The sequence below is a fragment of the Coturnix japonica genome, chromosome 12 (genome assembly GCF_054131305.1).
Source record: "Coturnix japonica strain WE chromosome 12, WE-NBRP24, whole genome shotgun sequence".
In the NCBI taxonomy this organism is placed as follows: Eukaryota; Metazoa; Chordata; class Aves; order Galliformes; family Phasianidae; genus Coturnix; species Coturnix japonica.
Genome location: NC_140674.1, coordinates 11151147 through 11165193, shown reverse-complemented (window position 1 = coordinate 11165193; position 14047 = coordinate 11151147). Strand labels below are relative to the sequence as shown.

Below are 14047 nucleotides of genomic sequence, written 5' to 3'. Positions count from 1 at the left end.
GAGACTTCAGAGCACCAATGAAAGCCCCTAAAAGCTAAATTAAGTAGGTCTTTGTTCTGGGAAAAACGAACAGTTCCTGGGGGAAACCAGAGGTGAGCTTTGGTTTATGCAGAGGCCACGAAACACAATAGGTTACAGGGAGTGAAGGTACTGCTGAAAGCTGGTATGAGCTACTCTCAGCTCTAGAGTGCGGGATTTCCCTTTCATTTCACAGCTTTGGTGAGCCCTTTCTCATTGTTTATTTAGGGAGCACTTTTTTCTTTAGATTCAGTGACCCCTCTACCTTCCCCTATGAGAAAGACCTTCTACAAGAGAAGTGCTGAAGCTGCTAATTTTTGCATTCTTCATTGTATGCTGGTACTGTTTCCAGGAGGCAGCGCATCAGGGGAAAGATTGAGGAGGAAGCCCAGTTTCTGGAAAGCTGCTGAGCAAATTCAGGTGAAAAGGCTTAAATGCACTTCAGGAACAGTGTGGGCTGAGCTGCAAGTGGAGACCTGCATGCTTTACTGCAGCTCAGAAAGGTGTGGAAACTAAAACACTAATCAGAGAAGAAAAAGACATCTTGCAAGGACTCTCATAGCCAAATTTCATTGGTTTTCAAGCCCTTTTCATTTTCATTTTCTTATAATTTTCCCTTTTTAAAGAATCTGAGACTTTAGCCTAAGCAGATCTGTTTTTGAGTTCTGCTTGAATCTGTCTCTTAGGGTTGTAAAGGTCTGGCCAAGTACACAGTATTACAAAGCAATTCCAAAGAACACTTTCCCTGGCAATGAAAGAATAGGAAAACTGACTATGGCTCTGTGGCTCCTAACATCAATAAGTTCAAAAAGTGCAACAGTGAGAGGCCTGATGGAATACAAATTGGGCACAATACAGCTGAATACATTTCCAACTTTGCAGCAATTCACTTAATGTATCTTGCAGTCTATGCCTCCACCTATACAATGGGGATGGTGGTGTATTCTTCTTTTTCCTTACCCTTGTTGCTACTACCATGAGTAAGACTATTTAGTGAATGACATTCATCAGAAGCACTGAGAAATGTGTTTAACTCTTTGAAACACTTTTGGAAATCTCCCTTCCCTTTCAGCTTCAAGGGTCTGGAACATAAGTCTTAAGAGGGGCAGCTGAGATTGTTCAGCTTGAAGAAGCCCAGAGAAGACCTCACTGCTCTCTGCAGCTCCCTAAAAGGAGGTTGTGGTGAGATGGGGATCAACCTCTTCTCCCAGGTAACAGTGACAGAATGAGAGGTGATGGCCTCAAGTGGACTAAGTGATCTTAGAGATCTTTTCCAACCTTAATGATTCTATGGTTCTATGGTTCAATTCAAAGCTATGGAGTTGCTAGAAGTCACCTTTAAGGTGAAGTGAATTTCCCAGCTTAATTAGCCCCTGCAGAAGGATGGGAATAAGAACATTTAAGGAGAAAATGCATCTTCCCATCTTTCCTTATTTAGTCATGGATGTATGTTTAACATTTCTGATTGCCATAAAGGTCTTGCTCTTCTTTCAGGAATAGGATAGCAATACTAGTCTGAACTGTGGGGCAGGAATAATGCTGGCAGGCTCAGAGGTAACAAACACCAGCACTGAAGCATGCATACCATGCACAAAATGAGGCACCTTCAGAGAGCTAGCAGACACAACGAAAGCCAATGTATATAAACAATACTTCTGTTGAACAGACTACAGCATATATGGAGAAACATACCAAGTAAACCACATTATCAGAACAAATAAATGACACTTCACCATTAATCAAGTACATAAAGAAGGATACTTCCAAGATTAGCAAAATATTTCTACGTTCAGTCTAGCATTCACTGAAGATTCATTTGAGTGCTTAGATTAGAAAACTAATCCTGACATGTCTTTTAGATGAATACAAATTTCTTCATACTGCTCTATATGTGACTGGAAAGTTTTACGTTTTTCTTACAATCCTTCCTAACCCAGATAGTTTGGGGTTTAAAAGAAGTAAAAAGGTAGCTGATTCTTAGAGCAATTCTCATGGATACAGACCCTTTACCATCTCACACCGCAATCCATTTATAACACCAGAAAGTAGATCATGGTACAAATGGGCTGACATGCTGCACACTAAGGAACCATTACTACAAACGTACATTGGTATGTAATGAGCCCACAGTCTGAACACCCTTCCATCTGCCCCAAATCCCTGTTACAGCAATCTGCATCATTGTTATTAAAAATATAATGATATATTTCTTACAAAAATAATAATAATAATAAAAAAAAGATAAAAGTAAAGTATTAAGAGCTCCCCTTTATTTTAAGGGATGGATGAATGAATACAACATTTGGCTGACAAAGAGGAAAGGAAAAAAATCTCCATGGAAATAAACAAATTTATAATCTGCTTGATTTATAAACAACAGAAGTAGAACATAATGTGGAAGTTTCAAAAAGCCTGAAGTAAAACTAAATACCAACTTTACAGTTTGTAAAACAAAAAAGAAAAGGAGAAAAAAAACGTTCTTGGTGAAGACTGCCCTGGACTAGGAAAGAGCTCCACTTACTGGCAGATGAGTTATTGCTTCCTTCTTAATTAAGGAGACAAAAGTAAGCAGCTATAAATCAATTACCTGGTCAATCAAGCCAGAATAAAAGAATTTCATTGCTTAAAAATACCTGGTGATGAGTTATCCTTTCAGATATACTTCATGGCTTGAAATGAAACTTCTGCCATGAAGAATTATATTTAAATAAATAAATAAATAAAATCTAAAGTGGCACTTAAGCTAAGTGGCAAAACAGGGGGAAGAATGATGCAAAACCCACTGAAACCTCTCCTCTACCATTGGTAGTTTCTGGCTCAGTGCAGATACCAAGCAAGAATATACACAATCTACCAATGGTTTTTTGCATATTGTAGTGCACAATGAATGCAAGATACAGTTATTTTTTTTTTTTTGCCCCCAGGTAGTGTAATGTTGCATAAAAATATGCTGTTTTTTTGTAAATTGTTTTGTAAATTGCCTTTATGTGTATTCTCCCACATCTTTATCTTTCATCATAACATTATACTTGTCACCCTTGCCGCAAAGTTGAACATGGACGGTGATTTTATCCAACGCTTCCTCAGAAGCAGTTAATCAGTGCTCACTCATGTGGATGAAATTACATTTCATGGCGTACAATGGGATATTTTGCATGTAATGAATGATCAAAAACAATTTTACTCTGTGCCAGAAGTAAGTATAAACGTATACCATTCTTGGCATTAATATCATTAAAAATTAAAACTGATTTCCTAATACCTGACATGATCTGGTGGAATAATAGCGATAACACTGCTAGGATGGAGAAAGGAAAAACTGCACTAGTATCAAAGCTGAATTAAAAATATTTTAGAGGACATTAATTATAAACTACCTATCTACCATCAACTCAAATCACACGAAGTGCAAACATCACTAGCAGCAAAGTTTGCCAAGATCATTATAAAAACATACTGATTTTTCTGATTAACTGTCTCAATTGGTTTGATGCTTTGTGGCAAAGCTTTTCAATCAATCCAAGTCAGATTATGGAACACTGCCAGCACTTCATCCCCTGCATTTACAGCCCACTGTTTCACAGAACTGTGGAAAAATGGGGGTATCTCTGTTGCTTAAGTGTGCAAAGCTGCACAAGAAGATTGAGCCACTGCAGTAACAAGGCTCTCAGGCCCAGAAAGCATCTGATGTGGAAGCCTCTTCACAGTGTTCAATGGGGAGGGCTTCAACATCAACGAGGTGCTCTCCTTAAATTGTGCTCTGATTGCTTTCATCCCAAAAGATTTTAGAAAGTTCAGTTCTTCCCCCTGCTGTGCTGGACTGCTCCTCTCTGCTCACACCTCTGCTAACCGTGTGCAGGTTCTCCTCACCATGATAACCCATCGTGTCTTTTACAGCCATTTGACTTTTCAAACATACTCAGGACTAATGTCAGTATACCTGAGATCAGAATCAAACCCACAAAGGCCTCTGCTTAAACATGCACACACGAGAAAGCAATAGTATCCCTTTGCCTGTCCAGTTTAATTAGTTCCTTGGCAATGCTACTGCAAATAGAAACCTCTCCTTCTGGTGCACTGATTAGCGCTTAACATAAAACAAACCAATCTTTGAGGAAACGTGCACAGAGGAGTTAAGACTGTGAATTAACGCACTGCGAAACTGCTGCATTTCCCAGCCCAAGGTGCAAGCTGGTTTAAGGAAGCACAAATGCAATAATTACACAGCATTCACCACACAATAGAAACTCGCTGGCAAGATAATATGCAGTAACAGAAGATTGATAAGCTTCCTTTATCTGCAGACAGAGAATTGAGAGACAAGTTTAATTCTTTTTCCCTGCCAAATATTACACAAATGGCCTCTAGAGGGATCCAGGTTATTGCTTTTGTGCTGAAATCTCTAAAGCATTTATTTTAATTTCTTTTTTTCTTGCTATCATTTTCTTTAACAAGTGAATAATTCATCTAGAAATAGAGATGCAAACATTTTATATTAATGGATGGTAGAAATACGGTGTTCATGACCCAGAAGAAACCTTTTGAAAATCCAGAGATTGCAAAAGCTGGAGGATGAGGTTCTCATCCAGACGTCCACTGTCAAGCACTAAGCTCACATCATATTTTACAAAACAAATTAAAGCATAGCCATGCCTAGACATTTAGCTGTCCGTCTGAAACTCAGCTGAACTGGTCAGTGCGCACAATTAGGTTAGGAATGTGGTAAGAATTAGGCTCATGTTTCTGTGGAATGAGGCAATATTTCCTGGTTCAGCTCCTAGAACACCCATGGAGTATCCCGCTTCTAAATTATTGTCCCTGGCTCATGCTTTATTTGCCTGTATTATTTCACCCTAGTTGAAATCTTTACAGCTACGTTTTTAATAAAGCACAGATATATCTAGGACTTCCAAGTTAAGCAAAGGGAAAGACTTTCATCCTACGTCTATAGTCTATATATATACTATTTGTTGTTTGACCAAACAATGGACAGGTAGCTTCAAAATTGAGCCTAGTACTTTTCACAGAATCAAACGGGTGACTGCAGACATTGCAACACACTTAGTAAGGCAGTCCAAGAACAATTCAGTCCATTAAGTTTGAATTTTCACTGAAATGTATTCCTTCTGTCCAACTATTAATTGATGTCCCGGTAGCACAAAAGCTATTAACACAACAACAGCAGTTGCATGGCAGAGGCATCTGTCTGGGTACCAGAGGTGGCACTTCACAGAACACTGAACACAACACCAGATTCACAGAATTATTTACTGCTTCTGATGTGCCTTGTTCCAAACCATAAAGTGCAAATAAATTATTTCTCTGACAACAATTCTGCGGAGATAATTTGTTAGTATCTGCGAAATGTTTAAGTGACAAGACAATAAAGTAGAAACTCTCAACAAATTAAGTCAGACCTCACGTATAAATGATATGAAGATACTGTCACAGAAAATCCAGGAAAAAAGAAAACTCTTAACACCAGTGACCAGTGTAGCATGAAGAGGTAGCATTCTTTAGTATGGTGCTGGATGTACAGGGCATTGCTCCACCTAAGGTGCACACCTAGCCTTCAGATAGAAGCTATACACATATGCTAAAGTAATAAATACGTATTATATTTCTGAGAACAATCAACCTAATTACATTGTTTCCAAGATGTTCTCTGTGTATTTCTCCACTCCCCTGTGCTTGTGAGTTAGTTGTCATGAGTGGTTCTAAGAACCCCTTTCAATACTGGTTACAAATACTGGCTCTGAGGTGACAACAGAATCCTCCTGCAATAAAAACCAACTGAAGCTGTTGTCTCTAACTCAAAAGAGACACTGCGCAGTTAAAGACTCCTACTGCTGATTTTTGTTTTTAAATTCAGTTTGCTAAGAAAAAACATTTTAATTAAAAGTTCTACGATAAACCAGGCAAAGTTGCCTTATGCTTTATTGTGTGCTTTGTATAACACTAGAAAAGCAGCAGAATTAAGCATTTAAGCTTCCTCCTGAGGGTAAGATAATAAAACAAACAACTATAAATTGGGATCTAAACAAACATTTCCCATTCTACCATGCATGTGGGTAGCTGAATTAATTGTTTACATCTTCTAACATTTAATAATCTAGACCATGGAACATCTCTTGAACCTAACTTACTTAGCTTCCAATGAAGCTTAAACCATACTTAGCTTCCAATGAAAAGTGACACGAACCATTTTCCTATGCATGGATTACATAATAGGACTCCTAACTAAAACAGGAATGTTTTGTTTGATGTCTAGATGTTATATCCATATAAAATTTTCTCTCCTTTGATTTAGGACAATAACTATAAAAACAAATATCTTTTTTTTCCCCTTCTAGTTGGAAGTTGCAGGAGTGTTTTAAAGACTAGAGTTCTTTCTTTCCCGAATGTGAGTCCTCTTTCTGCTATATATACATATATATATATTTACATATAAAAATCTATATGGTTCTCATAAAGGATTCTGATAAGCAAATCCCCATTTCTGTGGATTTCTCACATTGTCTCAGTTGATCTCAGACTGCTTTTTGTATGAATTTTTTTTCTACTCCAACTCTACCTGACTAGATTATCCAGTAGGACTCTTTTCCTATGTCAGAGAAGGGAAGGTATTCTCAGATGTAAAAAGGAACATTTTGGCATTGTAACTAACAGCATAACACAGACATACAATGTTGCATAATGTTTAACACATGCATTCTCATACAGTGGTTTACCTTACAGCTGGACTTGGAAACTTCAGTCATACTGGGTCTCCGCTGTGTTCAGTTCAGGGGTGCTAAAGCTCACTGAAATCCATTATACCTTATCAGCTGCAGTAGGCTGTATTTCAGGCCCTTGAATAGCCAAAGATGCAGGATTTCTCTCATTATACAGCAGCACAAATCATCCCGTCTGGAGAAAAGAGAGATTATCAGATCGCTTTTGTTTAGGAAGAAAAATAATCCAAAGAGTAGAGACGGTTACTGCTGTGAATTCTCCAACGTGGAAAACCTAATCATGACAAGAGACCCAATGGAAAAATTAATGTGCTGCTACTGACATGAAATTCAAATAACCCTAACATCAAACAGCTAATGGATGTCATCATGTCAAGGAACTTGCAGTTGAACAACAAAACTGCTACTCTTCAATGTCACAGCAGATTCAAACCAATATTTAGTAGCACATCTACTAATTACCACATTTTTTCACTAATGAAAACTTAAGTGCTTTAAAGGGCAAGGGTTGTTGGTAGTGCCTGCCCTGTGCATTGCTTTACACATTTTGAGCGCTTAAAAATGATACACTGTCAGAACAAGAAACAAACCACATCTAACTAACGTACCTTAGAACTGACAGGCACAACCATTTTCATTCATAGTAAAACTCCATATTCTTCTGAAGGGTCTAAGTTTTTAGCTGGATGATTTAATTCATTTTTACACTAGTTTACTAGTTTAAATGGCAAGAGTGCACAAACTGAATTAATGTCAATGTCACAGATAAGAACAGATTCATGTTTATTGAAAAAGTGTGGTCATTTCACAGTACTTACCTTTTAAAGTAAACTCTAAATACTCAGAATAACTCAATAATTGTTTTGCTAAACACAACCTTCCTGTCTTTCCTTCAAGAAGAAAAAGAATCATTATGAGTAAGCCCTAAATGTCTTTCTTTTTTCCCTCAGCAATTGACAATACTTCACAATCAAAATGAATAACTTATGGCATTCTAGCATTCACTAGGCTTTATCCATAGAGGATAACAACAGAAGCCTAAGGTTTGTTAATGATAGATGTAAATAACTGACAGAAGACCTGCCCTGTTTTCAGGTTCTTTTTCCTCAGATTTTTAACAGGATTCTGCCACAGAGTACGAAGATCCACAGACCTGCAGCTGAGAAAAAGTTATCTTTCTGTTTAGAAAAAAAAATGTATTTCCCTTATTTTGGATTCACCTGGCATTCTGACTACTGTGTTTCCTTTGCTACTTTTCATCATCAGAAAGGATGAAGTCAAAATATGACAGGTACTGTAGATAAGCAAATCACTTCCTTTAAATGTGATGTCAAGACTTAAATCTGCAGCATTTTTTCTCCATACTTTCACATTGTTTGTATTGGAACAGGTTGCCCTGTGAGGTTGTGGATGCCCCGTCCTTGGAGGTGTTCAAGATCAGGTTGGACGGGGCCCTGGGCAACCTGATGTAGTAAAGGCGTATGTTTGGTGGTCCTGCTAGGCAGGGGGGTTGGAACTACATGATCCTTGAGGTCCCTTCCAACCCGGGTCATTCTGTGATTCTGTGATTCTGTGTGTATTTGCCAAATAAGGACTGGGTTAAAGTTGGAAAAGTAGGAATTAATTTCTGACATCAAACTGGAGTGCAATGTAAAATCAGGAACTGAAATAATGCCTCTCATACATCCATGCTATTTGCTACCATAATAGCTTATGTTCAAAAGAGACTCAGATACCTAATAATAAAAGCAGTCTGATGATGATTATTTTTCTTACTTTAGAGAAGGAGCCCTCATTCACCCTCTTCTAACTAGCTTATTTTCATAAAGTTTACTAATTACTTGCACGAATACATGTAAGACATTGATTTAAGCTAAGTCAGTGGTTTTGAAAGCTACCAGAAGAATTCATATTCTATTGACAAACACTCACCCATGTTCTGAGAGAGAAGAAATGCGTCTCATTAGCATCAATACTAGTTAACAACTGATTGTCTCAGAACAGGAAACTGCCAAATTTAATTGCTTAAATTTCAAGAGCCTGATTCAGATAAGCTATTTTCTGCAGCTACTAAATGACTGCAGAAGTATTTTTGCTGGTTTGCCAGTGAGACATTTCAATTTCCTGGAATCAGTGTGGACTGTGAAAAAACAATAGACTTGCATCAAGTAACAGAGATCATGAAACAGTTCATTTCTAATGATTAAGTCATAAAAAGTTCATGGGAGCATATTAAGCTTTCAAGCCAGTCAAAATGCTTTCTTTGCCAATAGAAGGTACATGCTTAGAAATACTATGAGCGAAGTAGACCTGTGAATACTGGTAAATAATGGGATTTCATTCTTCTTTCCATTCTGAAAACCACTTAATTTTAATGCCATGTCTGACAGATGTGCATCTTGATAATAAAATAAGACTGAATAAATTAACTATGCTATATTAAAGAAAAGAACATTTTTAGGGCATAATTTCCCATCTTTTTAGCATGTTCCCTGGAATGATCAATTGTTTTTATTTCTATCTTTGTAATGCACATGGCATGCATATAGCTACAATATATTCCAGCCAGTTTTCCACCTAATGGCAAATATTTCATTCTTACCCTATACATACAGAGAGTAAAGAGACATTTACCCTACAACACTGGCAGTTGGAATTTTAATATTACAAAGGAAAAAGCTGCTGTGAAAGTTTGTATACTGAAGGCTATAGATCTGCAGCTCTGTTACATGATTGTTAATATTACTGCTTGTAAGACAGAATAAAAAGAGTTATTATCAAGACAAAATGCTTGTATTGGTATATTTTCAGCTCCTGAACAGATGAATACATCAGCTGAGATTACTGCTCTAGGTCATTCTACTGATATAAATCAGTTCTTGTCAGGCAGCAAAACACTGAGAGAAAATAATGGACTAATGTAAGCAATGGGATTTGTTTTGATGAGTACATGGATATTTAATATGAAAGACTCAATGCTGGAAGTGTAAATGTAGCATAGACAAAAAAGACTTAAATTCAGTTTTCTTGAATTGTAGATGAAAGCATTCTGAACACTCTGGTTTCTAAATCTTGCATTAAACATATAACTGAATCTAATCTTTTCTAAATGAGTACTTCCCATTTAAAGAGCATATCTGCATTTCTCCTTTAGGTGGTATTACTTGCCTTCAAGAGCTTTTTTGCTTTTTTTTTTTTTTTTTTTTAATCTTCTAACATTATGCTGAATTAAATGCTTCCATGCTGAGTTTGAAACATTGTCTTGGAACCGAACTTAACCACCTGAACAAACTGTGAATGGTACTTAACAATTGCCTAGTTCCCTCTGCCTCAACAGTGTCGTTCACTTGGGCGCACACACACACAAAAAGCTAGAACATTCTTAATTAGCTCATCTGAAAGTACTGACTCCTAAGCACATCTTCCGGTGCTCTGTTTATAATTGAGAAGTTGTCATCCTAAGGGAAAAAACTACTTTAATGCTTCTGCTATTTCGTCTTAAGATAATGAGTTTGCATTTGTACTTATTCATTAACATGTTTTACATTCTTTGTATAAGAAGCTTGTCCAAGACTCTGTTAGTGAGAATTTAATACAATACGTTGAAATGTTTTTAACTGTCTAAAAAGCCTATGGTGATTACTTGGCTGAGTAAAAGTATGCCCACACTATAAATGAATTTTGAATGCTAGTCCCATTGGAAAATGAGCTATTTTAAGCAATCACAGTGATTGCTTCTACTTACATCCTGAACATGACAGTCAAGCTTTTAATTCTAAATTCATTTCAATATTAAGATTAATCACAATTCAAGGTTTAACTGCACTACTACCGGGAACATCCATTCCTGCATTAAGAAAGCCACTTTTTACTTTTCAAAAAAAAAAAAGTCACAAAACAATGGAGTCACAGTTTTTCAGTATGTAAAACACCTTTCAGTATGTGTCTGGTTGTAGCAATGCATTGAGAATTAGTCTGGACAATGACCTCACTCATTTTCTATATGCAAATACACCTTAAATCAATCTTACTCTCATAGGAGATGTTATACATTAAAGTATATATATCATCTGTATATATATATAGTATATATATATATACTATATAAGGGGAAGTATATATATCATCTGTAGATGGTATATAGGATTGGTAAGCTAGAGGTAAAACACACTGCTGCACTGGAAACAGATAGCTTTCAGCACAATAACAAAGGGTCTTAGGAGAAGCCAGATAATTGTGTCTCATTTAAGAATATGAATTTTGGCAAGGTCCAAACATGATTATATTAAAGCAAGAAAAGTCTCCATCAGATTTAGAGAACTTACTGAACTCGAGTTGGGTTGGAGTAAATTAGTGAATTCAAAAGAAAACTTAGGGAGCAGCTGTTTTTTTATTTTTATTTTTTTTGGGGGGGGGGGGGTGTGTGGGAGGAGGTCTGTTTTGAGTTCTTTGTTTAACAGGGTATTTAACAGCACTGAGAGATAAAAAGCAGTCTTTATAGAATATCCAAACCACATTTATCTCAGCTATTTTCAGATGTCACAAATAAAACAAAACAAACACATCAGAAGGGAGAAAACCAACCACGATAAATATGTTTTTGTCAGTTCACTTTCTCTGGAATGCAATGATTTCACAGAATCACATACTTGTAGTGGTTCGAAGGGACATTTGGAGAGTCAAGTCTGCAATATGGGTTCACCACAGTACTGTGATCAAGGTAAAGATGTAATTTTCAAGTACAAATACATTGTCTTCTTCATTTGCTACCTTACCACTGAAGCTGTAGTTGATTCTGGGACCTGTCTGTAAATTCCAATCTGCTATTCTGTAAAAAGGAGATAGAAATTACCAACTGCCTGTACCATACATGAAGATGACATCATAAGTAGCACGAACATCACACTTCTAATGTGGTATTCTTTCAATAAATATTATTGGATCCTTATACAAGCCATTTATACGATAATTTATGACTGGGTCACATTCAGGCACTGAGGACAGCTGGATCTTATTGCACACCTTGTAGTACTAGCATATTAGTACAGCTGAGTGTAAATTCAAGCATGCTGAGCTTTTCCACTGCTAATTCAGCTGCTTGAGTACGCCTCCTTTGAGTGTTTCACATTGGATCATCAAACAAAAGTAACATCATCCCACTTTTATTTTCCCAGGAAGTCCCTAATGCTGAGGCCAGGTGGAGTTCCTCCAGCTTGTTAGTGTGTGGCTTCTCTAGTAGGACTGAGGTTAAGGGTTATGTATCCCTAGGATATGCACAGCAATAAACATAGTTCTAAAAGTCTTTTTAAGTCAGTCTTAAGGTAAAACTCCTATTCTTGGTTTTGATTCTATTGCTGTGTTATTATAAACACTTTTCTGGCATTAGTAGTTGACATACAATCTGTATTTGGCAAATCTCAGTTCATATACTGTCTACACCAAGATTTCAATCAATGCTTCTAAGTGGCTGGATAAGCTGGCTTTCCTTCCTGCCTATACACTGTTTGAAGTTTCATTCAAATGGATCCAAACCCACAGAACACTGAATAAGGACTTTCCACACCACCGCAGATATACCTTTGGATGTCACTGCTGTCAGCCCCCGCAGGGATGGTGCATGTGAATATTCAAGATCTAAATCCAGTCTTAAACTGCTGCTTAGTTAGAACAGAGCTTGGGTGTTCTGTAGCTTATAGAATTATGCCTATAATACACGGACTGCTCAAAAGTAATGCCTCCTACTTTATTGTGCAGGCCCATGACATCAGAGGCAGATGTTAGTGGGATGGCAGTAGAAATTGATCTTTTCCCCCAGTGTTCTAACACATGTTGTTTCTGTGTGATAGATGGCAGCAGAGGGATAGTCTGACAAAATGGCATTTGACACTGAAGTATGTATGACACAAAGGTGTCTCACTGAATCCCTCCGTGTGAAAAAAAAGATAGCACTTATTGACATTCACCAGTGCTTGGTGAACATTTACAGAGACCAAACAGTTGATGTCAGCACAGTAAGGTGGTGGTTGGTGCATTTCAGTAGCGGTGACGGTGGCATGAAAGACAAGCCATGATCCAGTCAGCCATTCACAACTGTCACACCACAAAATGAAGAGCTTCTCAGTCAGTTCCTCCACAAAAATTGGCTAATGATGGTAAAGGCACTGAAAAAATTTTGTTCTGTAGCTGAGAATTTCCTCTATCAAATAGTCTTATGGTGCTCTTTGTATCTATTGTAGTTTCAATGGAAATAAATTAGAGGGATTACTTTTGGACAGGACTATGTAGATACATTTCATTATTCCAATTCAGGTTCAACTGGACTACTAAATAAATGTAGCAAACATTTAAAGATAGATGAAATCAAACTGTATTATAATGCCCAGTCATTTACCTTTTGCATATTTACTTCTTGAAGAATCAACACTACTTTGCCTGGTTTTAGACATTCAGAGTGGAACTTACTGGTACATCCACAATTGATAAAATCATGTCTCAAAAAGAACCTCCTCAGATACCCAAGCAAGCTTTGCCGAAACCTGGTATCGCATCTGGAATGAAAATTGATTTATAATCAATTATGCATTGTTAGTCCCTACACTGTTTTAAACTCCACTAAAAATAGAAAATTATATAATTTTTAGAATCAAAGCCAACCTATCTTTTGCTTTCTTTTTCCTTCTCCTTTCCTCCCCATCCCCTTTATACCTTTCTGAAAATTCCAAGTATTTATTTTTAATTAGATACTATTCAAGTATTTCTTTGCATACTAATGCTACAGTTTGGAAAGTAGCATTCGGCATGCCAGCGTACACAGGTATTTACCTTGGTTGGGCGGAAAAGACATTTTTCTTACTGTTTTGGGTTTGACATAGTTATAATTACAGCTCACTCCATCTCATCTCTAATTAGTTCCCATATTAATATTTCACATGAATTGTTTTTATTGTGTTGCTCTTTAATAGTCTTTCTTCAGCAGTCAAGGGATCTTCCTTCTAGCTTTATATTTTTCCTCATATTTGAACTGGCAAGAATGATAGCTATTGAAGCCTTGGAGCCTAACGTGACTTTATCACATACAGGAGCCTTCCAAGCCATTTCTTATGGGACTTTTCTTGTTTTTCAGGAAACATTTGGAAGTATTTCAGTTGTTGGCTGAAATTCGTCCCATCAGACTTCACCTATTGAAATGTGAAAGATAAGATTGGTCATATGAAGACATTCCTCTTATGAGAGACGATTATATAAAATATCCTAATAAATATCCTACAGAAGTGCCAATGTGTCTCCATTTTCAA

The 14047-nt window shown here is 37.0% G+C and overlaps 1 protein-coding gene across 4 annotated transcripts in view; it reads right to left on the bottom strand.

The window, feature by feature from the left end:
* Positions 1-14047, bottom strand: part of LOC107318096 (uncharacterized) — a 61048-nt gene that overhangs the window by 24018 nt on the left and 22983 nt on the right. For 2 of the 4 annotated variants that reach the window (XM_085513029.1, XM_085513028.1), the window contains exons 4-6: positions 13144-13300; positions 11402-11580; positions 6750-7026 (exon numbers count right to left, since the gene is read on the bottom strand). The gene's annotated coding sequence lies outside the window, so the exon portion shown is untranslated. Of the gene's footprint in view, positions 1-6749; positions 7027-7972; positions 8236-11401; positions 11581-13143; positions 13931-14047 lie in introns of those variants that run through there. The other 2 variants (XM_085513027.1, XM_085513030.1) reach the window with 2 other exon arrangements.